This window comes from Prionailurus viverrinus, unplaced genomic scaffold (genome assembly GCF_022837055.1).
Source record: "Prionailurus viverrinus isolate Anna unplaced genomic scaffold, UM_Priviv_1.0 scaffold_39, whole genome shotgun sequence".
NCBI lineage: Eukaryota > Metazoa > Chordata > Mammalia > Carnivora > Felidae > Prionailurus > Prionailurus viverrinus.
The window spans coordinates 2,858,580-2,883,372 of NW_025927607.1; the positions used below are offsets into that span (position 1 = coordinate 2,858,580).

Consider the following 24,793-nt stretch of genomic DNA (forward strand, 5'->3'; position numbering starts at 1 on the left):
GCTCGCTTCTGCAGCTGCTGTTCCTGAGGAGCTGGGCGGGCTCTCTTGACATTAAACAGGGCAGACGAGGGGGGAGCACGGTGGAGGGGGAGGGGCAGGAGACACCAGGGAAGTGACGGAGGCGGGATGGCCCGGCCCTCCTCGACCACATGGCCCTTTTGTTCCAATAGGATGGAGGGAATGGGAATTTGAAAACAGAGCAGGGAAGACAGTGTGTGAGCAGCAGAGTTTTCTAGAAGCCTGGCCAGGGAGGCACCCTGAGTGCGTGGAGGCGTTGAGGAAGGTGGATCCCAGCCTCCGGGGCGTTCAGAAAGGACAGCGGAGGGCGTGCTGGCTCTGCCTTGTGGAGAGGGAGGTGGCCCTGGGGAACGAAAACCTGACGGGGCTGTGTTTTCGCTGGTTCCCAGCTGCATGACGTACATGACTGTGGCTTTCTCTCCTGGAGCACCTGCCACACTTTTGTCTTACGTGGCCAGGGAAGGTCAGTCCACGAAGCCGGGGGCAAGAGCGGTGGGTCTGGTCGCAGCCCCTCTGTCCCCCAGCCCTGGGCGGGGCGGGGGGACACCTGGGACCGGCCTGGTGTCTCTGAATTCCCTCCCAGCCTCCTCTTCTGTTCAGAAACCCTTCTGCTAACACCAGGCCCCTCCCCAAGAAGGACCGTGAGGCCCTTCAGAGCTAAGCATGTGGGCCAACAACGGACGGTACGCCTTCACCCCGTTTTCTGGAACACGTATATCGGGTGCCATCTGTGCCCCTGGACAGAACGTGTGAGGGAGCCCTCCAGTCTCCTTGAGTTTCTAGAAAGTCATGAGGCCCCCAGGGACCATGAAGACCCCTGAGCCAGGCACTCCCCCCTCCCATTTCTACCTGGGAGAAGTGAGGACCAGCTTGGAGAGATGGGCCCAAGGTCACTCAGACGGCAGGTGGCAGAGGGGAGGCAGGTGGGCTCAGCCTGGCCTGATGGAAGCTTCCTTCTGAAGCAGCCTCACACCCCATGGCAAGTTCTACAGCTGGAGGTCTCGCAAGCCTCAGCTGGTGCACGGTGGACCCCACTCCCTGCTGGCCACACCACGGGTGCCCAGGTGTGAGTGCCAGGAGAACATCCTGGGCCTTGAGCTGGTTTCTTACCAGGCTGGAAGGGTGTGGTTCCCTCGCACGTGCCCCCCAGCAGGGCAGGGGTGGGATGAGCAGTGCCCTTCCCCCGACCCGGACATGGAGACCGGAGACAGACAAGGCCGGTGCAGTATCACCTTTCTCACAGATGCAGGTCGACTCCCCCGCGGTGCCGGCGGAGCTGGACCCAGGTGGGCCCCCCTTGTGGTCCGCCGGGTGGGGAACCTGCTGGAAGGGTGCACGGGGAACGCCTGGTCCCTGCAGCCAGCTCCAGCTCCTGGCGGAGGGTTCCAGACCCTGCGCTGAATGCACTCCGTTTTCTCTTCCCAAATCAGTCATTGGCCACTTCTCCAGCTTCCCTGGGGTGGGGGAGGAGGCAGGGGGAGGCCAGGGTTTCATCGACTGAGCTTTCTGTCTGTGGGAGGAGACGTGGCAGTGAAGGACACACATGAAGACACGTTTCCCGGAGAAGCTGGGAGCAGGTTGGGGCCAGTCCAGCCCGCGGGAGCCTCCCCAGCCTCCTGGCCCGTCAGTTCTCAGGTCTGTCCCAAACAGCGCAGACGGCACAGGGGCCGGGACACCGTGGGGCCGCCGCCTCCCTCTCGGGGTCCCCTGTAGCGCTCGGGCCATCTCAGGGCGTGCTGCGGGGCTGGAGGGTCCCCCGCTCCTCCCGACCTTCTCCCTCCCAGGGCCCACGCGGCACCCCGCCGAGGCCCTGGTTCGCCCAGTTTTATTGGGTCCCGGCGAAGAGGCGGACAATGAAAAACTGGCCTCTCGGGGGTTTGTTGTGCACAGTTGACCTGGGGAGAGTGTTCTGTTTGTGACTCTGCCCGTCACGGCTGTCTGGTGTTCTGTCTGCTGCACCAGCCCACGCCCCCGTAGAGTGTGCGGAGGTCTGGGCATCCTCCCTGCCCGGGGCCTGGGGGTTGGTATCTGTCAAGCAGGTGAGGTTCTGTCTGAGAATTGGGAGTAAGGGCGAGAATTCCCCCTCGAGATCTCCAGGAATCCTGCAAAACCTCCTCGTAACGGCTCTGCACCACCCTGGGGAGATGAAGGGGCTTTTGGAATATGTTAGGATCATTTTGGAAAGGCAGCCAAGGTGGTTTTTACATTCTTAGAGTATGCTGGTAATCTTAGCTCGCAATCATATCGCTAATGAGTTTCCCACTAAGACGTCAAATGTGTTCTAAAGAGCAACAGAAAGGCGCCCATGTTTTTCGCCTGCCAAGACCCTCTTCTGGGGTCTGAGTCCCCAGCCGCTAGTGAAACATTAGCCCCTGCGCCCCTGTAAATATCCAAGGTCACAGCTTTGCTTAGTGTCAATTATGTCTTTGACTCCACAATTAATACCTAAAACTCAAGCTAGACTATACCGGAGGGAAAATGGTTTCTGTCCACATCCTTTTGGTTCACTGAAACATTTCCATTTCTGCTTCTTTGGTCCACAGCACAAGGTGCACGGAAGAACTCAGATTTCTCCCCAGAGGGTGCCTGGGGTCACCGGTGCAGCAAAGATGAGCCCAGTGTACATGGCAACCCCATCATCCAGCCCTGAGTTCACCTTGCTCAACATTTGGGAAAGCAATCCTCTAGAATGCTTCCTGGAGCCCCTAGGTTGTTGCACGTGTGCGGTGCTCTTGGCCGCCATCTTGGTGTGTGACTGTATGACGCTTATGAGCTGAGCGGGGCGAGCGGGTCCAGAGGGAAGGCAGGGAGGCGTGCGGCAGTGGAGGGGTTGTGTGTTGGGTCTTCAGCACGGATTCCCAGCAGCAAGAGAAGCTGCTCCACGAGGGAGGCTCCGAGTGACCTCCCGTTGCCAAACCTTCCTATCGTGGTGGAAGTGTAGTTTCCGAAAGAGAACCGGGAAAGAGAGGGAGAAATGTCGTGTCCAGGCAGCCCTGGAAGACGGAACTTGGAGTCGATGGATCCACCACATCCAAGAATGTGCTTGAACAATGCCCAGAAATCCTGGGTACAGATGCCAAGAAGACTCCGTGAGAGGCCAGTCCACTGAGGCACCTTGGAGCTTTCTTCCAAGGGCAGCACAGGAGCCTCGCCGGAAGTCTGCTGCCATTAGACGCGACATGGCAGCTCACTGCACCATGGCGGGCCTCCCGGAGCCACGGGTCCCAGTGGAACTTTCACGCCAAGGACACCGTGCCTCGGTCCTGAGGACCAGGTGGCCCATCACTCAGAGGAGGGGGAGGAGAGTGAGGAGGCACTTTCCAGTAATAACCCGCCTTCCCTCAGTGCCCCACCTCTCCCCAACCAAACAAGGACGGAGGCTAGCGACTAGGACCCCACTGGCACCAACCTCAGGTCGAATACATATCACCGTATTCATCTCGGTGTTGTGCCCTTCTGTTGATCTTAATGAGTACTTTTTTTAAAAGTTAAGTCCTTTCACTGGTTGATTTAGCATCTTGCTCTCTGCACCCTCTCCCTACCCTACGTCCCCAGCCATTATTTCTGCTACCTGTGAATTTTCAGAAGTCTGATCCCAACATTTGGTAGAGACTAGTGAAATTAAATTATCAGACAGCTTCTCGAGGGAAATTATTTTGTGTTTTGGACAAGCTTTTATTAAAAAACCTTGCTTTGGCCTTTGAGGCGGACTCAGTGGCTATCTCCCTCATGCTCCTCAGGACCCCTGCAGCTGGGCAAGGCCATGTGACTAGTTCCAGCCAATGAGCTTTGGGAGCAAGGACAATAGCATTTCCAGGCCGAAGTGTGGAAGAACCAGTGTGCGACTCCAGTCTCCCCGCTGCTGCCCCAAGGGGCCAGAAGGCGTGTGTCCCAAACAACGCATCTACAAGATGGCAGAGACCCTGCCAACTTGGGTCCTGGGAGGCTGTGTGGAGAGGAGCCTCTGCTGACCCGAACAAGCAAGAACGGACAAGACGTAAATGACCACCGTGTTACCCCAGTGAGTTGTGGGGGTCTGTTTGTCGTCGCAGCAAAGCCTCGCTTGCCCTGATGGAAACACCCTGAGAAGAGGGCAGATGATCTGGCGTCCCTCATGGGTCTCCCTTGTGTTGCCGCAGGGCCCTAGACAGGTGTGCCCTGCTCTGTAAAATGGATGTGTGCTTAGAAAAATTATCTAAAGTGAGTCGCTCCACGTTCATTTTTAGAGAAGCCCGGTTTCTAAAGGCACTTTTCCCTGAAGCTTTTTATAAATCATAAAACTTTACAAAGGGTGTAACCATGGCGTCATTTATTTGTTTACTAAACGTGGGTCTCGGTATACCAGATTTCCTTGAAATAACTCATAGTTGATGTTGAAAATGTTTCATCATTTTGCACTGCCCCTAAGCATTATCTGACTTCTGATCTTTGGCTCAAGGTGTATTATTGGCTTGTCTTCGAGGCTCTTGCCTCCGTTTTGGGTTTTGTTGGGACTTCCTTGTGTCTACTGACTTTTCATCCCGTGCACTTTATTTTAAAGTGGATTCACCCTGAATTCTTCAAGACTCGGCAGAACATCTGCATCACATCTATTTATTGACAAAACTCCATTAAAGAGGGTCTAGAAGGGAAAGTGGGTTTCTGGATTTAGGATTGAAAGTGGAAGTCCCAACCCCCTTGTAAACACTGCCATCGACACTGGGGGTCTTTCTTGGCAAAAGACGTTATTATGGGATGTTAAGCTGGAATTCAAATGGTAGTTAAATGCATGAACAATGTGGAAGGGGGGTCTGCACTTAAACAGCAGGCCTGGATTTAGCCGAAAAATACCCCAGCAAGTATCTGGACACGTAGCTACTCAGCTCTGAGAATAATTGCCAGGGGGTTGCTCTGTTGTCTTTCAAATATACGCGGTCGCTTCTGGCTTCCAAACTCGGGAATATTGTTGCAATCCATGAAAAAAGACACAGGGAAATTTGGGAACATACACAGCTATACAGGCACCTGTGCACCTGTGAGCCCCCCCAGTGACTGCTCAGGCTGATGATGCTTCCAGAAAGGAAGACACCAGAAGTGTTCTTTGACACGTGGGTGATGAAAAATGTTCTTTTAATTGGGGCACTGGTTGGCTCAGTCGGTTGAGCGGCTGACTTCCCGTCAGGTCGTGATCTCACGGTTTGTGGGTTCGAGCCCCACGTCGGGCTCTGTGCTGACAGCTCAGGGCCTGGAGCCTGCTTTGGATTCTGTGTCTCCCTCTTTCTCTGCCTCTTCCCCAACTCACACTCTGTCTCTCTGTCTCTCCCTGTCTCTCTCTCTCTCTCAAAAATAAATAAACATTAACAAAATTAAAAAAAAAAAGAAAAATGTTCTTTTAAGAAGAGGGGCTCCAGTGCCTTCCGTGGGTACCTCCTGGCTACCTGCTTCCTGGCGCTATGGCAGGTCCAGGGTGCAGAGAGGCTCCTTATCGGTCCGCTCCCAAATCCTGGCCATCCTGAAGGTGCCGTATTCAGCAGAGGGTCGTGGGGGCAAACAGAAGCCAGGCGGCAGGACCAGCCAGGTTTGGCGGAAGCGTCATTCCACACCCTGAGCACACACCGGCTCCTGTGCGACGGACCGGTTTGAAACAGCATGGGTGTACGACCTCCGCCCCCACACGGGGACACCAGTGAGGACTGGAGCAAACTTGGGACGAAGGTGACCCTTAGGGAAGAATGGCGGGGGTGTGCGTGTGTTTATATGCGGCGTGTGCATATGTGACGTGTGTCTGGAGCGTGTATGTGCGTACGTACGGTATGTGATAGTGTGACACACGCACGCGCGCACACACACACACACACCCCCACTCTAGAAGTGCATCAGTTGCACAAATAGCGAATATATCTAAACATCAAAGCCCTAAAGTCACTGCCAACCAGCTGTGCTCTGTCCATCCCTGTTTCCCGAGTCTAAGCAGAGCCAGCCACACTGCGCACAATAGATATTTTTTCTATCATTTCAAAGAAAATTCTGTCTATATTTGTGCCTTAAATCAGGCTGCCTGATTTATTTGCCTGCAGCGTCCAGACACCCCAAACCCAGATGAAGTCAGTGCACGTGACACGGAGTAGGATCTTGTCCCTCACACCCCTCCACCCTCATTGGTAACCGCCGCGCACCTGAGTGCCCTCCGTGCGGATCTCTTAACACTCCGCGAGCACCTGCCACGCGCCCGCTGGCCACTCACCTGGGGCACAGGCGGACCCAGCCTGCTTTATAGGTGAGACACCAATTGGAAGGGAGACATGGCCAGGCTGTGCACTCACAGACGCTGGTCACGGGTCTTTGCGGGACGTGGCAACATCTGGTCTGGGTCACAGCCGCTGCAGCGGGACGGGAAACCTCGAGAGCCAGGCAAAAGTCAGGGCTCCCTCATCATGACATCCCGGGAATGCTTTTGTTTATTTTCAGACGCTTTGCTCCCACAGTCCCCGTGGGGGAGGGGTCAGGAGCCAGCCAGGGATCTCACGAAACCTGTCAAATTGAAGGAACCCGTTCTGTGCACTGCACAATCAAGGAAATGGTGTCTCCCTTAGGATTTTTTTTTTCACTATTTTTAAAAAGGTTGTTATTTCTCTTGAGAGAGAGAGACAGAGAGAGCGTGAGCGGGTGAGGAGCAGAGAGAGAGAGAGCGAGACAGAATCCGAAGCAGGCTCCCGGCTCCGAGCTGTCAGCACAGAGCCCGACGCGGGGCTCGAACTCATGAACCACGAGGTCATGACCTGAGCCAAAGTCAGACGATCAACCGACTGAGCCCCCCCCAGGCACCCCGATTTTTTTTCAGAAATGTGCATGCACAGTCATCTCTCATTTTTGTCTTATTGAAAAGTATTTTGAAAAAAAAAAGTCCATAGATTTGAGTATGGGAAATTTCAACGCAGGGATATTGAATGTTGAAAAACTTGAGCGATAAAGACCATGTTCCTGTATCTCTTGCCCTGGCCCCGTCCGTGTCGGATCAGCACCAGGACATGTGACTCCTTTTCAGACCCTACGACACCCACCCACCATGGAAGGGGACAGTGCTGCTTCCCTGTGGGCCGATACGGGTCTGTGCACATCCACCCACACTCCCAGATCCTTCAGGATCCCACGCAGACAAGGGAAGCCCGTGGACTGGCGGACCGTGAAATTAGAAGCGTTAAGTCTCAGAAATAAAACGTTGGGAATCACAGCTCTTTGTCTGAGAGAGTCTGACGGATGTCGTTTTCGGGAGAGAATAGCAAACACAGCTTCCAGGGGCGATGCCAAGGTCAAGTGCTTCAAGATGGGCAGGGCGACCCTGACTGTGTCCTCAGGGCTGGGGCCCCTTCTTAGCCAACAGCGGAGCATCTCTGTGTCCCCCCACGGGCCCTGGAGGTCCTGGCTGGTGCTGAGCCGGGGCACCGACGCGGGCATCTTCCCGGACCTAACTCGGGGCTTGCAGGGTTCACGCCGGGGCCGTACCCTCTTCTCTGCGCCACCTGGATCTCAGCCTGGACTCCGTCTCCCTGTCTGCTGTCCCTGTGGCATGCGGGCTCCCAGGTGTGAGGTCCGCTGCAGGGTGAGAGAGAGGTGGATACTGGAGAGGGACCCCTTCACTCCGCAAGAAGGAGGCGAGGTCGTGAAAAGGGCGCGGAGGCCCCGAGATAACAAAAAGTGGAAGTTCAGAGGGCAGGGGTCACGCTCCGCTGGCTGATGGTACCGTCACTCTGGGAGCCGGGGGGGTCAAGGGTGTGCACGTTTTCCAGGCGGAATGGCCAGTCCAGCAAACCCTGCCGTTCTTGGGTCCCCGCTGCCTCTCTCCCTCTCCAGTCTGTCCCTAGAGAGACCTGAGCGCTTGCAAGATGTCCGTCTGAATTCGCAGCCACTGAGCACGGGAGACGTATGGGACGCGTGTGAGAGAGGTCGTGCAGCTGCGATGGGACACTGAGGTCTGTTTGTGGACCGTTTATCCTTTCTTCTTCCGTGTGTCCGTGAAGTTGGACGGTTTATCCGGTCTCAGCTCTCGTTGGCTGCTAACCCGGGCGCGTTCTGTCTCGCTCGTGGAACCGTCCCGCGGCAGCCACGCGCCCCCTCCCTCGAGACCCCAGAGCCTTGGCTTCAGCGAGCTGCCGCGAGGCCACCTCCAGGATGGCCGGTCCTCCTGCGGCCTCAGCACGCACCCCCCGCAGCCCCGTGGCCCGTGCCACCCCGCCTGCGTCTGTAGACGCGCTGACTTCAGCCGCACTGGAGTCTTCGACGCTTGAGTGTGTGCTCATTGGTTTCTAAATATGATGTGTTTCCACGCAGAGGCCAGTTTTATTCGCGTGGCGCTGGAGGTTGAGGGTGTGACATAGGCTGAAAGTAACTGAGTCCAGAGCTTGGGGAGCAATGGGTTCTGTGCCTGTTGCTCAGGGGGTGTGTGAGCCAAGGCCACGTCCGTGCTCCTGAAAACTGGGATGTCCGCGGCGCCTGGAAACGCGTACTTCGCACCAGACCCCGTGTGGTGTTGGCATTTCAAGACGCATCCCACACCTGCAGCGTCTGCTGAAACCAGGGAGCCCAGAGCTGTGAGGGCTGATGACTGGAGCATAGTAGGGCTCTTCCCATTACCAAGTAGGGACTTAGCATTCTTCCGAACATGCACGAGCGTGTGCGTGAGATTTCTAAAGTAGCATGTTTTCTCTGGGTCACTAATAAAAAAAGAGGAGTGTTCAGGGGCGCCTGGGTGGCTCAGTGGGTTAAGCGGCCGACTTCGGCTCAGGTCACGATCTCGCGGTTCGTGAGTTCAAGCCCCGCGTCGGGCTCTCTTCTGACAGCTCGGAGCCTGGAGCCTGCTTCGGATTCTGTGTCTCCTCTCTCTCTCAGCCCCTCCCCAGCTCATGCTCTGTCTCTGCCTCTCTCTCAAAAATAAATACAAAGTATTTTTAAAAAGAGTGTCCAAGAAAATAGGTCTGGAAAATAGATTTATTTCTGTCAGCGGTTTCGCATTTTGAAAATTGCGTCTTTTTCTGAGATTGATCTTGGGAAGTGAATGCTGGTGGCCCTTGCCAGGGGGTGCGCGTTGGGCAGAGCCGACTCACTGCCGGGAGTGGCTGCACGCCCCCGTTGCCCACTGCTCGAGGAAATAGCCTGAGAGACGTTCTCTCGCACTGAGGCGAGGTGGCACCCAGAGCCCGGGGCTCTGGGTTCAATTCCCAGGTCTTGGTTCCTTCGCCGTGCGGCCAGCGTGGCTTCGTGCGGGCCGCCTCTGTTCTCGGAGGTCCTCAAGACCGTCCCTCGGAGCCCTCCCTGCCCCCTGACCCGCAGCACCGGTGGGCGCTCTGCTGGGCCTGGTGACCCCTGCCTGCCCGGTGCGGGGACCGCCCACCCCCGCCCCGTTCTCCTCCCTCCAGCAGGGGGCGCCACACGTGGCCTCTTGCGGCCTCACCTGCCCGCCCCCTCTCCGGCATCCAGGTCTGTCGAGGACAGGAAGCACAGAGCCCCGGGTTTGGGTTCGAATCCAGATGAAGGCAAGCAGCTGTTCCCTTTCCCTTCAAAGGGCAGGGGGACGATGGCCTCGCTCAGAGTGCGTGTGAAGTCCCTTCTGGGGTCCGAGCTGGGCATCCTGCCGAGTGAACCCCACCTCCAGCTCATTGCCACCTGCTCTGCTCTTGCTGGCTCCCCCCAGGGCTCCTTCCCTCCTCTTCCCTCTTCGGTTCCGGGTCACCACCCCTCCTGTCGCTTCACACACGTGCCCCGCCCGAAGCCCGCTGTCGGTGGGTGGGGGGGGGGGGGTCTCACCTCCTCGAGCCTCGATCCTCGAGCCCACCCCACAGTTACCCCTGCAAAGCCGGCCCGGTCATGCCAGTGCCCCCTACGCTTCTCACGGACCCCCGTTGCCCACCCCGGGCCCCTCCCCAGAGTCACGGCTCACCGTTGCCTCCCAAGCCCCCTTAGCTAGCCCACCCACCTGACCAGAGGTTTAACTGTTGCTTCTCTGTGCCTTTAGTATGCGCCTTTTCATACCTTTACTCTAACTCTTACTATATTTTGCTCTAACCATTTACGTTTGTAGCAAAATAGTTGGTAGATCCCACGTGCTTTTATTGTGCCTTTGTTAGAACGTTTAGCACATGCTTGTAATCAGAACGTGTTCTGCCGTCTGTCCCCAAGTGAACTGGCTTAGGACAGGGACCGAGCTGTCCTCAGCCTTAGCCGGTCGGCCAGCAGAGGGCCTGACATTGGCGAACCTTCGGTGAATTTCCTCTTGAGCCGCCGCTGCTGTCATGGGGAGGGGTGTGTCCTCACATACTCCTTTGTCAAGTGTGCAAAGACATTTACTAAGTCAGCGTTCGCGGGTCTGGACCCACGTGACCGGTGTTGTGGGACGGAGGACCGTGGGATGGGGATTCCTGCCTCGGGCCTCGGGCCTTCGCTGACCTGAGTTCTGGTGATGACGCTGCACCTGCCCGGTGGCTTGGCGCAAGTCCCTTCCCCTGCCACGGGCCCCATCCCGTCTCTGGGGTGACGTCCCTGGATGGGTCATCGCGACAGGCACTTCCTGTGCCTGAAATAGGGCCCTACAGGGTGATTTTTTTTAACACCGCCTTCTTCGGCCGATGGGTTTTATTTGTCGGCAAGGTTGGTGCCATCTGGAGAAATCACGGTTCGCTGCTCCAGGTAGTTCCTGGGTTTGGGGGCCCCGTGTCCCCGGAGGAGGCCGCACCCTCCTGTCACCTAGTGACTCAGGCCTGCTGTCCCTCACCACCTCTGAGCTTGGGGCTTCCCTCTGCAGTGTCCCATGACTCATGGAGGATGAGTGGGGAGGCCTCCCTCAGAGGAAGGCGGATGGGGTAAATCCTGAGGGTGAACACTGGGCCTCCTGCGCCAGCCCCCTCGGATCCAAGAGCACTGGCCAGGAGGGCCGGGGGCCGCGTCCCTCCGGGGCCCAGAGCCTGGGAGGCACCTCGCAGAGGAGACATCTGCAAGCGGAGGCAAACTTGCCTTTTCCCCCAGGTCGCTCTCAGGCCAGCCCCTTGGCAGGCGGGCCACTCCAGACACAGTCGGCCTGAATCCCCGAAGCCAAGCCCCAAGGAGAGAGACACAGGGACCGAGAGACAGCCTTGCTTCCAAGTTGGCGGAAGCCTCTCGCTCCCCTGAAGGAGCAAGGCCAACAGTTCGGCCGCCAGCCACCAGGGAATCATGGACGGTGGGGAGCCGTGGAAGATGAGCCCCCGCATCATAAATACAGTCACCGTAGACGGGGTTCCTCTTTCTCAGGCACAAGGCAGGCCGGGGGTCAGACTCCCAAGTCCCAGAGCTGAGGGGAGAGGGGCACAGTGTCTTCTCACCCGCCTTCCCCCTGCCCCCAGGCCCCAGGCCCCAGGCCCTGAGCGTAGGCCCTGGCGTCTGGAAGCGTGGGGCCTGCCGCGGAAGCAGAGAGACAGGGGACACAGGGACACCCGCCCGTGCCGGCCTCCCGGCAGCCTTCCCAGCAGTCTCACTGCCACCTGGACGCACAGGGCCACCGGTCCCGGGAATCCAGGAGGTCCCGCCAGGGCCGCGCCAAGCGCAGCGCCTCGGCCACTTCTCCGCCCCGGCGGCAGAAGCCTAGCAGCCCTCCGGTGTCCTGGGAGCCTTGTGGGTGCCAGGGGGCACCCCACCTGCCCACCCACCCATTCCTGGGAAAGCAGACCGTCCAGAGCGGAATGGGCCAGGCCCTGCCCAGCACAGAAGCTCCTGGATCTGGACTCTGGCCTGCGTTGGAGAGCGCCATGGCCTAGGAGAACCCCGTGGCCGTGGCCTCTGTTTAACTCCTAGAAAAAGGGCCCCAGGACCAGCAGAGAGGGACCAGAGCGTCCTGCCTGTCAGAGCCACTGCTGGGCCCAGGGATGGGACACAGGCCCTCCTGTACGGGGCAGGGACGCTGGGGGCGGGGGGACGTGGCTGGGAGAGTGGGGTGGCCGGGGCATGGGCGGGCAGCCAGAGGAGCCTGGTAAAAATCTTACAAGCCCGATGGCTTCTTGACTTGCGTTTGTCTCAGTGACGACGGTTAGCCTTTGTCTGTCTTCTCCTGCCTCCACCAGCGTCCCACAGAGTGCTCCCTGTGTCCCATGACACCCCTTAGGAAACCCAGTCGTAGGCGATAGAGTCCGAGCCCCCCGGAGGACCAGCGGTAATTCCTGCCCTGTCACTTAGACGTGGGTCCTTCCGCACTCGCTGGCGGGGGGCGGGGGCGTGTTCTGTCGTTTGCCTCTAACCTTCTGCCCCTCCAGGACAGGTGCACAGGGGTTGGCAGGCAGGGGAGGGGGCCTGAGCCCCCCTTTGCCCCCCTGAGGGCCCCCGCGTCCTGCCCTCACCCCACCCAGCACCCAGCACCCAGCAAGGGCAGCTGGGTCTCCGCCCTTCTGGTCAGCCAGTTGAGGCTGGCAGGGGTTGGCCGCTTGCCTGCCGGGGACGATCCTGCCTGCGGCCTGACTGGGGCTGCCCACACATCCGACCTGGAAGGAGGTTGCACACCGTCTCCTCTGAAGGCAAATTGTTTTATTCCTCTGTCTCTGGACAAGTCGCAGAGATAGCCCCTGGGGCAAGGCGGCTCCGGGAGAGCGAGCGTTGTGGCGGCCGCTCACTGGCAACGGCCCAGGCTGGCCAGGCTGGCGGGCTGGGGGGCGGGGCAGAGCCAGCCTACACCTAGAGCCAAGGCTGTCTTCAGAGCCCTCACCAGGAAGGAAGGAGCTCCCGGTGAGCTGGGCAGTGTGACCTTCTCAGAGCCTCCAGGGCCTGTCACTGGCACCCCTAGGGTGACCGATGGCGGGAGGCCTAGGCCGGCTGCCCAGCCGTGTCCGCTTTGTGTCGTGCCCGCCCGCCTGCGCGTCGGGCAGAACTGCAGCCGGCGGGCACAGCCTCGGGGCCTGGCTGCCCGCAGGGGGGATGGCCCCCCCCCAGGGGCATCAGGATGCCCAGCCTCGTCTCTAACCTGCCGTGTGTCTGGCGAGTCACGGCGTGTCCAGGCTGCGGCTGACCTTGCTGACCGGGGACTGAACGATGCGGACTGAGCATGCTCTCCCGTTCCCGATTCTCGAGAAGCGTCTCAGACGAGCTGGGGACTGGGGACGTGCCAGGGGCAGAGGTGGACTCCTGGGTTCAGGGCCAGGCCTGCCCCCGAATTCCTCATGAGCTCTGGTTTGATGCAGGTGCCGCTGGCCAGCAGCCACCATCGGAGCGGCAGGAACTTCGAAGGCATGAGAGTGATTCTAGTGGACCTGGCACTTTGCGCCTGCACAAGCCTTGCACGGGGGGGGGCTGTTTGGTCTCTTCACCGTGGCCTCTTTGGACAGGGGTTTACTGAGCATTTACTTCGTGCCAGGTGTTGGTCTAGACCATGGAGACCCAGCTGGGGAAGAAGCAGCATCCTGACCTCTCAAGGTGACAAGAGAGTCGGGCATGAGCCAGGCGAGGCCCCAGGCCTTTTGTCTGCTGTGGCTCCTTGGACCCCCATAACACCGAGGTGGCAGGCCTGGCGTGACCCTCGGCAGGAGGGGGTGAAGCCCAGAGAGGCGAGGCTGCTTTCCTAAGGCTGGACTGCCCATGGATCGCGGCACTGGGATCTGGCTCAAGGCCGTGTTCTTGGTTCCTGTCTTACCGGGAGCTTCCAGAATGCTCATGACCTTTTGACTACAGGTCTCCGTGTCTACTGAGCTACTCATTCACGGCCCCGTCTTGTGCCGGGCTTCCGAGTGTTAACCGGCCAGCATTCCTGGAGTAAACCCTGCTTGGTTATGTGGAAGGGGTTCTTCACCTACATAACGGAACTTGGCTTGCTGATGTCTTATTCAGAGGCACGGGTGGCATGACCTGGCCTTTGGTTCTGATGCCATTTGGACGGGGGCCCGAGTTGTGTCGCGTTGGTATTTTATGGGGGAGGCCGCGCATGGGGCAGGGGAAGGGGGGGAAGGGGGCGATTCTGCCGTGCACCTAAAACTGCTCTAAAAAATAACCTTCAGAAAAGTAAATAATAAAAATAAACAAAATGGGAAGTGTTTCCTCCATCTTTAAATTCTGGAACAGCTCAAGTAATACAGATGGGAATGACCTGGTCACACAAGGTTCTATTTAATGCTCTTGTAAAAGAATCTGGCCCCGGGTTCTTCGTAGGGCAGATACGGATCTTGGGTAGCCTGGTCACCTTATCTTACAAATGTTGATACATTCAGATTTCCTGCCTTTTCTTGAGTGAGGTTGGTAAGCAGAGTGGCAAATCGGAGGGTGCGGTGGTTATGAATGAATGGGGCTGTCTGGTGTGCGGTCCTGTGGCCTTGGCCGGGCGGGAGCTCGGGCTGGCTGGGGACCCACAGATGTGGCCTCTGCTTTACCTTTGACCTCTGAGGCTTTCCTCCCCCAGTTCCTATTTGCCTGCTCATTTTGCGGTGGGACGATTGTCGCGTTATTTGCTGCTGTACTTGTGGAGACAGAAGCCCTAATGACTCTTCATCTGGGTGGAAAGACCTTTTCAGGTAGTATTTACCCAGAAGTGGCTCCTGGAGGTGGGGGGTGCATTTTCTGAGCCGTATATGCCTCAACATGTTCCTTCTGCTCCCCGATGTGGTCCATGGACCCCTTTCCACAGGAACACGGGACATCCTGGGATTGGCTGTCAGCGGGTGGCCCTCGTTGGGTGCTTTTTTGTTTCTTTTTCTGTCTGGAAGCCTGTCGGAGGCTTTCTGTACTCAGAATCCAGAACTTTCCTTGTGATGTGGCATGCTTACCCGTGTTGTCAGCTCTTCTTTCCAGAACTCTGTGTCCCTTTCATCTGGGACCGTCAATCTTCCTTGAGCCTGGGGACGTCTTCCCCCATATCTCTTTTGTGGCTGCCTCTCCTCCCTCCTTCCACATTCCTTGTCTTTTGCTCAGATGCCGGAGACCTCCATGAGTCAGTCTCTGATGTATTGATCGTTTTTTATCAGGTCTGTTTTGCTAGTTTGCTTCCATTACTTGAGAAATACTCCACTTCCAGACGTTTTGCGATTTCCAAGAGCCCTTTTCTCACTTCCTGGTTGCTCCTTCTCTCTGAAAGCAGAGCAGCCTTACTTTCTCCGTGCAGACTCCCCGTGGCTTCTCTCCAAATGGTAAATTCCACCGTCCGGAAAGTTTGATCCTCGTGCTCTGGGCCACTTGTGAGGCGCTTGGCTTGCTAATCTCCCCGCCGTGGTCCCCAGTTGCCCGGTGTGAGGCCTCACGTGGTCTTCACTCATATTTATGGCACGTCTGATTGGTGTTAGTAAGTGGGTTCTATGCCCCCAGCCAACCCCGGGGAGCCATGTTCAAATGGTCAGGAGGCTGTGTCCAGGCTTGGCGAGGGCACGGGGGGCCCCAGCTGAACAACGGTGCTCGATGGGTGCCCAAGCAGGGGGACTGGCCCATGTGGGATGGGCAAGACCCTCCAGGGAGGTGGCAGCCGTCAGCTCCACCGCTGGGTTCATTACTGTCCATCTGCATAGGGCGCGTCCCCCCAGTCCCGGTGTTCTGGAGCCCAGGAGCTGGGGGTCTTTGTTTTTGACATAGTGACCGGGAGGGGAGAAACAACAAGTGGCAGCAAGTGCGGACTGGCCGGTGGTGGCTCCTTCGAGTGAGCTGGGCAATGTCGGGTCTGAGGGAGGCAGACTCCTCCCCTTTTCAGGCCGAAGGGGGCGACGAGGGCCTGGGTGAGGCTCAGGGCATCTGCTCCGCGCTCTGCAAGGTGGCCATGCTCCGGGGTTTCTGTGCGCAGTTCCTGCCTTCCTGAGACTTACATTCAACCTCCTCCCCCATCTCCACTGGCAGAATCTCAGGGGCGTGTGTGTGCGTGTGCGTGTGCGTGTGCGTGTGCTGTACTGATTAGAGATCACACATCTGTGCCCATTTCTCCTCCACCCTTACTCCCTACCCTGCCTTTTGTTGGCAGCGTCCCACAAAGTTCAAGGTACTTTGTCCCTTCCCTTTCTGGCTGCACAGTCTGCCTTGTACTTTCTTTAAAAAGTTGCCACTGTCTACTGTGTGTTCTAGTTGCTTACAAACAGGTTTCTTCTCCCCTGTTACATTTCTCTGTTTCACTTCTGGGCTTTTTAAATAACTACTAGCATTTCTGGCGCATGATGGAAGCTCCATACATGTTAAGAAGGTGGATGGATGGATGGACGGATGGTAGGTGGGTGGATAGACGGATGGATGGATGGGTGGGTGGGTGGATAGATGAGTGGGTGGGTAGAGGGAAGGAAGGGTGGGAGGGTAGATATGTGGATGGTAGATGGGTAGATGGATGGATGCCTGGCTGGGTGGGTGGATAGATGAGCGGATGGATGGAAGGAAGGAAGGGTGGGGGGGTAGATATGTGAAAGGTGGGTGGATGGACGGACGGATGGATGGTGGGTACATGGGTGGATGGATGGAAGGCCTTTTAATAAAATCTTCCCCCTGAAGCCCCTGCCTCACCTTTTGGAGAATTTTTATTGGCGTTTCACTCCCTGGGTGAGGTCCTGGAATTAATAGTCAACTAAGACCCTTTACTGCATATTCGTGCCCAAGGGTCTGGTGTGGCAGAGAGGAGCAAAGTCACCCCCTCAGTGTAGCCACTGCCCCTCCGCTCTGCCCGTCACCACCATCCCCCCCAATCTCTGCAAGGCAGACAGATGTGGGGAGTGAACTACAGACAGGGCACACGCATATGGTTTCAGGTGGCTGTTACACGCGGGAGGCAGTCCTGGGCCCCACATGTTTTACATTTGTTGCTGAGAACGCTGCCCATGTCAGCAGACATGGCCGGGGTCAGGGTGACATCAGGGGGGCCAGGCCCACAGGCTCTCGGTCAAGAAGACGAATGAACCTGCTCATTTCTGCCTGAGCCCTGGGCCCCGCGGGTGCACGAAGCAGCCCTGAAACTCACCACTACTGGGGGACGGCCTCTGTCATTTTTGGCTTTTCATGGATGATACTGTATTTCCCCTTGGAGGGTTGGTGCGGCTCATATATCAAAAACTGTTGTAACTATTTCCTCCCTCTGAGGAAGGCTTCCATTTACCTTTCTCTAGCTGCCCCCCTTATTAATTATCTAATTACAACCACATTCTCCAAGAGAGAGCAGCCTTTGACTTGCTGCCCAGGACCACTTAGAAAGGCGTACATATTTGGAGTGCTCTGGGCTCGAAAGAAAAGAAGTGTGTGTGTGTGTGTGTGTGTGTGTGTGTGTGTCTGTGTGTGTGTGTGCATGTTTTCACACACATGAGTTTCTTTCAGGGAAAATGTGTCTTAAACTTCTTAGCCCTTTGTCTTGGCCCAGCGGGGCTTTCTAGAATTCTCTAGGGATCTGGGGGAAGGGAGCTGGGGGTGCAGGGAGAGGGGGAAGCTTCCTGCTTGCAACTGCCCAGTAGTATAAGGGACACACACTCACACTCACATGCACACCCACAACACACTGTGGAAGTCGTCACCCATCACCGGATCAAAAATCCTTCTGTGTTTTTGTACCCTTACACATCACGGTCCCAGGACCTGGGGTGCCTGTCCTTGACTTCTTATCCTGGAGGGAAGTTCCTACAGTGACCCTCCTCTCAGGCTTCTCCTGGGTAAAGCCATTCCTGACTCCTCCCCACCCCCAGCCCCTGCCGGCCTCATTGCAAACCTCATCCTTCTGTCTCAGCATTTGGGTCCGGCAGCCCCCCACCCCACCCCCGGCCACACCAGGAAAGGCCGGCCTCAAGCATCGTTTTGCCCCCAGGACCAGGTGGCCCCAGCACATAGACGACTCTGATGAATGGACTTGCCTCCTTTGGTTATGAAGTTGATCTGGTTATTTCTTTGTTCTCCAGATGAGGAGGTGCGTGCTGTGCGCACAGGGCCCTGGGGTAGGCGGTAAAGATCACGGGGAGCCGGAGTGCCCACCAGCCAGTCTAAAGAATCCCTAACAAAGTTCAGGGGCTCCTGGGAAGGATGACATAGGTCGGGATTGGTTGCAAGCTGCCAAGCGTTCTGTGGGACGGGGGTCCTGCGGGACGAGGCCATCAGGAGCCCTCGGCCCCAGAACGGCCGGCGACAGGCTGGAAGTGGCCCTAGCCGCGAGCTGCCCCCTGGAGCGAGGTGGGGGGCCCAGCCGTCCTCGCCCTTGGCACCTGCAGCACCTTTGCAACAGGCGGACAGGCCCTGAGCAGACGCCCGTGCCCAGCAGCAGGACCCCCGTCTTCCTGGGCTTCCCACTACCGTGACAGGTGACCGAGGCTCACAGCGGCCACGCCTGTGTACGGTCTGGAGATCACACCCCGCCCGAGCTTCTTTCCGGGAAGCACGTCCTCTCGAGCGGGGCTCGTGGGCGCGGTCTGGGGACCCCACCGCTGGGTCCCTTGTGTGCATTCCCTCTCACTGCCTCTCCATCGGGTCTCTGTCCTAACCCCGCCACGTTCCAGGCGACGAGGCCCCCTGGGTGAGCCCACCTTCCTCACAGGAAGGCCGCGGCGGTTCTGGGAGAGCGTGGCCCCTCGTCCGTGGGGTGGGCTCCTGACCTGGCGCCTCGCCGGCCGGTCCCACAGTCAGGCAGGGGGGCTGGGAGGGGCCCTCTGGGTGGCCCCTGGACACACTCTTTCAACAGGACGCTGTGCACGTCACACGCACGCTCCGGCAGACCCTTACACGTGCTTGCGGGCCCTCAGAGACGGGACGGTTGTGTGCCCTGATCACGGTGGGGGGCGCCGGGATCCACGCGTGATGAGAGGGCCTAGGACCGCACACACACATCACAGACACACACACACACACACACACACACACACACGCACACCTGCATGCAGTGAGGGCTCACGCTCCCTCTCCCTTGTCTTCCAGGCTGTCCTGCGGGGCCGAGGCCCAAGTGGAATCGGGGCACCTCCACGTCTGTCACTTCTGACACCTGTGCAACCTCAAGGGGCCCAGCTCTGCTCCCGGCACAGCGTCCAGACACGGGGACAGCAGCGGCTTGGATAGAGGACCCCGGGCCGCACACCTCCTCCCCCGAGACGGTCCCTGCTGGTGACATGGTCATTATCGTCCTTGCCACTGTTTGGATTTTCCTTCTGGGTTTTTTTTTGTTTTTTGTTTTGGTGGGGAGGGGGGATTTGTTCTTTCTGAAAATCTCTAGATTCAGGAACATATTTACCAGGATTTAAATTTTGGATTTGTATTTCCCTCTAAGTGCCTTTTTAATGTATATTTTTTTAATAAAACAGAAATGCATTCCTGTACAATTCTGTTTAAACTGGACCAAGGCTCTCAGACAAAGAACCTCGCATGCCCTCCCCCGCCCCCCACCCCAGCCTCTGCATGATCGTTCCAAGCAAGCCTGGACTCCTTCTCACCCCTCGCCTCTCTCTCTCTCTCTTGTGATTTGCTCAGCTAACCATTTTTTAAAATATTTTCTGTTTCAGTGTATATGTTGCTTATTTGTTTTATTTATTGAGATGTTTTTAACAAGCTCGGTGACTGCAACGTGGCTGTGTACCCTGCCCCCTCCCAGGAATAATAAAGATGTCCCTGCAGCCCGGCCTTCCCTCTCCTCTTCTGTACTTCGCAGCAAGGAGTCGGCCCGAGAAACGTGGACCGGGTCACAGAGTTGACCACTGCTTCGCTTTAGAAGGGACAAGAGAGGGTGTGAGGCAGTGTGCCACGGGTAGTCGTACAACTTTCTAGAAGCTGCCATCCCTGACGCGGTGCAGAGGGCTATGGACGCAGGCCTGGGAAAGCGGGTGAGGCTGGCCTGGGCCCCTCCGTGCGTCTGGCCTCCCCCGAAGCCCCCGGGGCTAGACAGCACTGCTGACCAGACCTCCTCCTGCCTGTGACGTGGAGACTGTGCATCCTGCGTCCATCCCCGTTCCGAGGCCGAGGCCGCCCCCCCCCCCGCACCCCCCGCCACCCTTGGCTCTGCGGAGCCTTCCCCACAGCCTCACCCCCACACCCATGCCCCTCCTTCACGTTCCCAGAAGGGGCCAGACTCCTCTGAATACGTCTAACCCTGGGCCCCGCGTGCAGCTGTCCGGCCCCCCAGAGGCTTGTGCACCCAGCAGGGGGAAGTTAAGGAAGGAGCACCTGTATCAACAGGGGAGCTCGGAGCCCTTGCCCAGAAACCCCAGAAGGGTCACAGTCTGCAGCTAAGAAGGCGAGTCTGGCTGGGGTCCGGTCCAGGTGGGCGGGGTAACAGGGCAGACACATCGCTGGGAGGGGCGGCGAGCCCCGCACCCCACGCGCTGGCCTTTTGAGCCTTTCGCCATGTCTGGGGGCACCAGGGCGGGTGTGGGTAGCCCCAGGTTAAGGGCTTCCAGCTGGGCAGCTGCACGTCACCAGGTCACCTCCCTGCACCACCAGTGGCATGGGTCGGGGGGACACTGATACGAGGTCTGCTGGACAGAGCTGTCTGAGGACACGGCGCCACCCGGAGGCCACCCAGCGCCCGGACAGGATTCTCAGGAGCAGGGCTGTGGCGGCCTGTGAATCTTCTTCCTCCCTTTCTGCCACTGCCCGGGGCCACTAGAAGGGCAGACCCTCAGAACACCAGCCAGACCTCAACGTCCATCACCTGGCTGGCTCCTTGCAGTGACCCTGAGGCAGCAGCAGCTTCCGCCAGGACTGGCACCAACTAGAGGGGTCCTGTGCACCTGTCTGGGGGCCTGGTCCCTGCAGCACGAGCCCCAGCACTGACCACAGACAAGAGTGGACACGTGTACGTGCACGTGCACACACACACACACACACACACAACTATATCCCTTGTAGAGGTTTCGGGGAGACAGAGCTGGGCAGCTGGGGCCCTGGCAGTGAGAGCCCAGAACTGCCCCTCGCTGTCCTGCCGGGTCCAGCAGAGGCCATTAGATACTCCGGCACCTTGCCTTGAAGGGATTCAAAAGGAAAACAATAGCAAATGCTATCACATCAAATGTGCAGATGGGGTGGCCACAAAGAGTTTCTTTCTTGACTTCCAAATTGCAAAATTCATGCTGCCTCCGCTGAGGGGCAGAGAGCTTGGCTGGGCGTGACCACAGTGGGGTGCTGGGGCTGAGGGAAGACCAGAGAAGACACCTTGCCTGTCATGGGAGAGTCGGGGACGGAGCTCGGGGTCTCAGCAGGGCACCCCAGGAAAGGACCGAAGTCATATCCTGGGACCTGGGACACCCCGCTGTGTCCCCGGGCCCCATAAGGCCCTGAATAAAGCATTTATGTTCCCAGGTCTCATTTATTAAAAAAAAATTTTTTTAATGTTTTTATGTATTTTTGAGACAGAGAGCACAAGCAGGGGAGGGGCAAAGAGGGGGAGACATAGAATCTGAAGCAGACTCCAGGCTCCGCCAAGCTGTTGGCAGAGAGCCCAACGCGGGGCTCGAACTCACGAACTGTGAGATCATGACCTGAGCCGAAGTCGGACGCCCAACCGACTGAGCCACCCGGGGGGCCCCCCAGGTCTCATTTAAAAATCAGCCGAGAACTCCTCTTCCAACTGCTCTGGCTTCACGCAAGGAATAGAGCCCGTTGGATTAACTCCTCCCCTACTGACCAGAAACAATCATTAATACTGAGGAGCAGTGGGGCCACGGACTTCTTTCCAGCCAACATACTCACCTTTACACTTTGTGCGTTTAGCTTGGGGTCAGCACGTTGACTCCATTCGTGTTTTATTCACTGACCGTGTGCTCTCGGTCCATCCGCTTGAATACTCCTTGTGTTGACACGTGGTCTGCCTTGGACTGTGGCCCAGGAGAATCAGAAACCCTGCCCCATCCCCTCCTTCCCAGCCTGAGGGTGGTGGGAGGGCCCGACTTGGGAGTCCTGAGAACCTCAGGCCGTCCTGACTCCGTGACCCACCCAAGCCGAGTAGAGCAACGGAGCCTCTGTTTCCTTGTCTGGGACGTAGAAATGTCTGGAGTGAAAGTCCTGGGTGTTGTCAGTGCCTACGCTTCGTGGCAGGGCGTCAGGGATGGGGCAGTGGGAGACACGGCCTGGGATGGAGGGCTGAGGAAGGGGCACCGAGTTCGGGGCAGCAGTGGCAGTCATTGCCAAGGATACCGAAAGCGGCCGTGGACAGGGAAGCGTCAAGGTTCTTGCCACGCGTTGGGGAGACAGCTCCCTGCCACGAGCTTCCGGGAACTCTACTGGCCACCTGGATTATTTTGGCATGAGGTGGTTTCTTTATTAAGACGTGACTCTCACATCACAGGTAAGTCCCGGAGACAGCGGGCAGGTGCTAGGCCAGGGGCATGCGCAGGGGCCGTGACAGACATCTTGCGACTCTGGGGGTGCACGTGAAAAACACAAGCCAGGCTGGGACCCAGGGAAGGCCTCAGGGAGCTGTCACCCCACAGAAGACTTTACCAAATGAGGAGACAAGCAAGTGATAAGTGATGTTCAGGAACAAAGAGGGGCGCCTGGGTGGCTCAGTCGGTTAAGCGTCTGACTCTTGATCTCGGCTCAGGTCGTGATATCATGGTTCATGAGTTCAAACTCTGTGCCAAGCTCTGTGCTGACGTCTCAGAGCCTGCTTGGGCTTGCCTCTCTCTCTCTCTCTCTCCGCCCATCCATGCTTGCTCTCTTCTTTCCCATTCTTTCAAAATAAGGACATAAACGTTTTTTAAAAAGGAACAAAGAGACAAAGATTCCCATAACAATAGAAATGGGAACTCACGATAGGAGACATAGGTGCGTTTCTGCTCCCCACTCTTCCAGATGCCGGCACCTGCCTCCAGGGTGGGCTTGGGTGGGGCCACGTGTGAACGACACCCAACACGCTTCCTGGCACCCAGGGATCATCTGGAAAGAGAGCTGTTGGTGGTGGTCACTTTCTCTCTCTCTGCCTCAGTTTCTCCTTCTATAAACCACAGAGGTGGACGGGGTGCCTTGTAAAAGCCATTCCGGTTTGTTACGGGTTGAATTATGTCCCCTACAATCATACGTTGGAGTCCTGGCCCCCAGGATTTCAGAAGGTGACTCTCTACTTGGAGCTGGGGTCTTTGCAGAGGTAATCAAGTAAAAGGTCATTAGGGTGAGCTCAATGCCATATGACAGGTGTCCTTGTAAGAAGAGGAAGTTAGGAAGGGAGAAGATGGCCACCAATAAACCAAGGACAGGGGCCTGGAACAGGTTCTCCCTCGAGGCCTGAGAACGAACGACCCCACACACACCTTGGTCTGGGACCTCCCCGCCCCAGAACAGAGAGACAGGGCGCGTCTCCACTGTTGAAGCCGCCCCGTGTGTTAGGGCAGCCCTAGACGAAGCTGGAAAGCTCCCTGCCCGCGTGTTTGCTTTGTTGAGAATAAAATGGGAAAGTGAAGTGAGACCAGAAACGCCAGAAGCCAGGGGGGCTGGCCTTACTTCCCAGGCTTAAAAACGCAGGGTGGGCAGAACTCTCGGGTTCTACCAGTCACTGCCCGTGGCCGGCTTCCCCACAGGAGCTAAGGAGGGAAGGTGCAGACGGGGACAGGACGGCACAATGACATCGGGGATGAGAACGGATGATGGGGAGGCGGTTTCTCGGTCTCCCCGGTGGCGCCGACCCTGGGGACACAACTCCCCGGGGATACAAGGGACGGTGGCACGTGCGGCCCCTCCTCTTGCCCCTCCCCCCTCCGCCTGTGGGAAGGAAGGGGCAGGCCCCTCCTGGGAGCCCTCTGCCTGCAGACCGCCACCCTCCACAGAGGCCGGATGGAAGGAATACGGGGCTCTCGGCTAATTGCCGATTTACGGCCCAAAGGACAGGGCCTCTGTCTGGGTGTCCGCTCTACCTGGGATGCCGCGCCCAGCCGGGCGAGCCGCCACCTGACTGCTCCCCGCTCCTGTAGAAGCGAGCCGCCCAGCTCAGAGCAAACACGAGCCGGGCGTACGCCCAAACCCTCCACAAGCCGGGCTTCGACTTAACGATGCGCCACTGGGGGCAAAAGGCACAGTCCGACCCCCGCCCGCTAGGGCTCCTGCTTCTCAAGTCTTCTGGAAAGGTCACCGCGGCTCGGAGTTCCTTTCTGGGGGTGGCAGATGGCGTGAGCCATCTGAGCCTTGACCGCTGTGTGTTCAGAGCCGCGGTGGAGGACTGCTGGCCTTTCTGATCGGTTTCTTGGCCCCTTCGGGTCGATTAAATCTACTCATCTCGGGCTTCAGAATCAAGGTTTGTGGTTGCAGGGGCCACAGAGACTCAGGGCTTCCCGAAGTACGGGGCTTAACGCAGGCTGACCGGTGGGAGGGAGCCGGCCAGCTTTAGCTGCGGGTCCAGTAGCATCAGACCCCATGTTGCCTTCAGGTATTTTTACACTCGCGATGTTTCTAGTTGGAATGCGGCAGATTGGGTCCCTCTCCAAAATCGAAAGGCACTTGGAGAGCAGCCTGCCGGAGTCCCGAGGCCCCACGTCAGAGGAGGAGGAAGGTCCCCACCCGCCTGCCTGTGTGGTGTCCCCTGTGACCCGTGAGCTCTTGGACGCTAATCCTCCCCCTTCCTTGTGCGCGAACTTTCCCCGCCGCAGCCCCAGGAACGCTCGGGGGGGGGGGGGGGGAAGCGCCAGCCACCCAAACTTCCCTCTGGACAGGATGTCGGGTGCAGCTGCCCACTTGGGGCTCACTCCTGAGAGGTCTCAGACACCACTCGCAGAGAAGAGGCTCAGGGTGGTGAGCCAGACGGGCCTGGGCTGGGAAACCCTCTGAGGGCCTGGCTGGGCGGCCCCTCAGTGTGAGAACGAAAAGCGTCAGCAGGTGTTCCTGAAGACGGGGGTGGGTCCGCCCCACCGGCCGTTCCAAACCCACCTCCCGGCCCCTCCACCAGCCACGGCCT

The 24,793-nt window shown here is 58.0% G+C and overlaps 1 protein-coding gene across 2 annotated transcripts in view; it reads left to right on the forward strand.

Moving 5' to 3' along the window:
* TWIST2 (twist family bHLH transcription factor 2) overlaps nt 1-19,238 on the forward strand; it is a 49,418-nt gene extending 30,180 nt beyond the window's left edge. The window contains exon 2 of one of the 2 annotated variants that reach the window (XM_047846442.1): nt 18,844-19,238. The gene's annotated coding sequence lies outside the window, so the exon portion shown is untranslated. Of the gene's footprint in view, nt 1-2,561; nt 2,677-18,843 lie in introns of those variants that run through there. The other variant, XM_047846444.1, reaches the window with a different exon arrangement.
* The last annotated feature ends 5,555 nt before the right edge of the window (nt 19,239-24,793 follow it).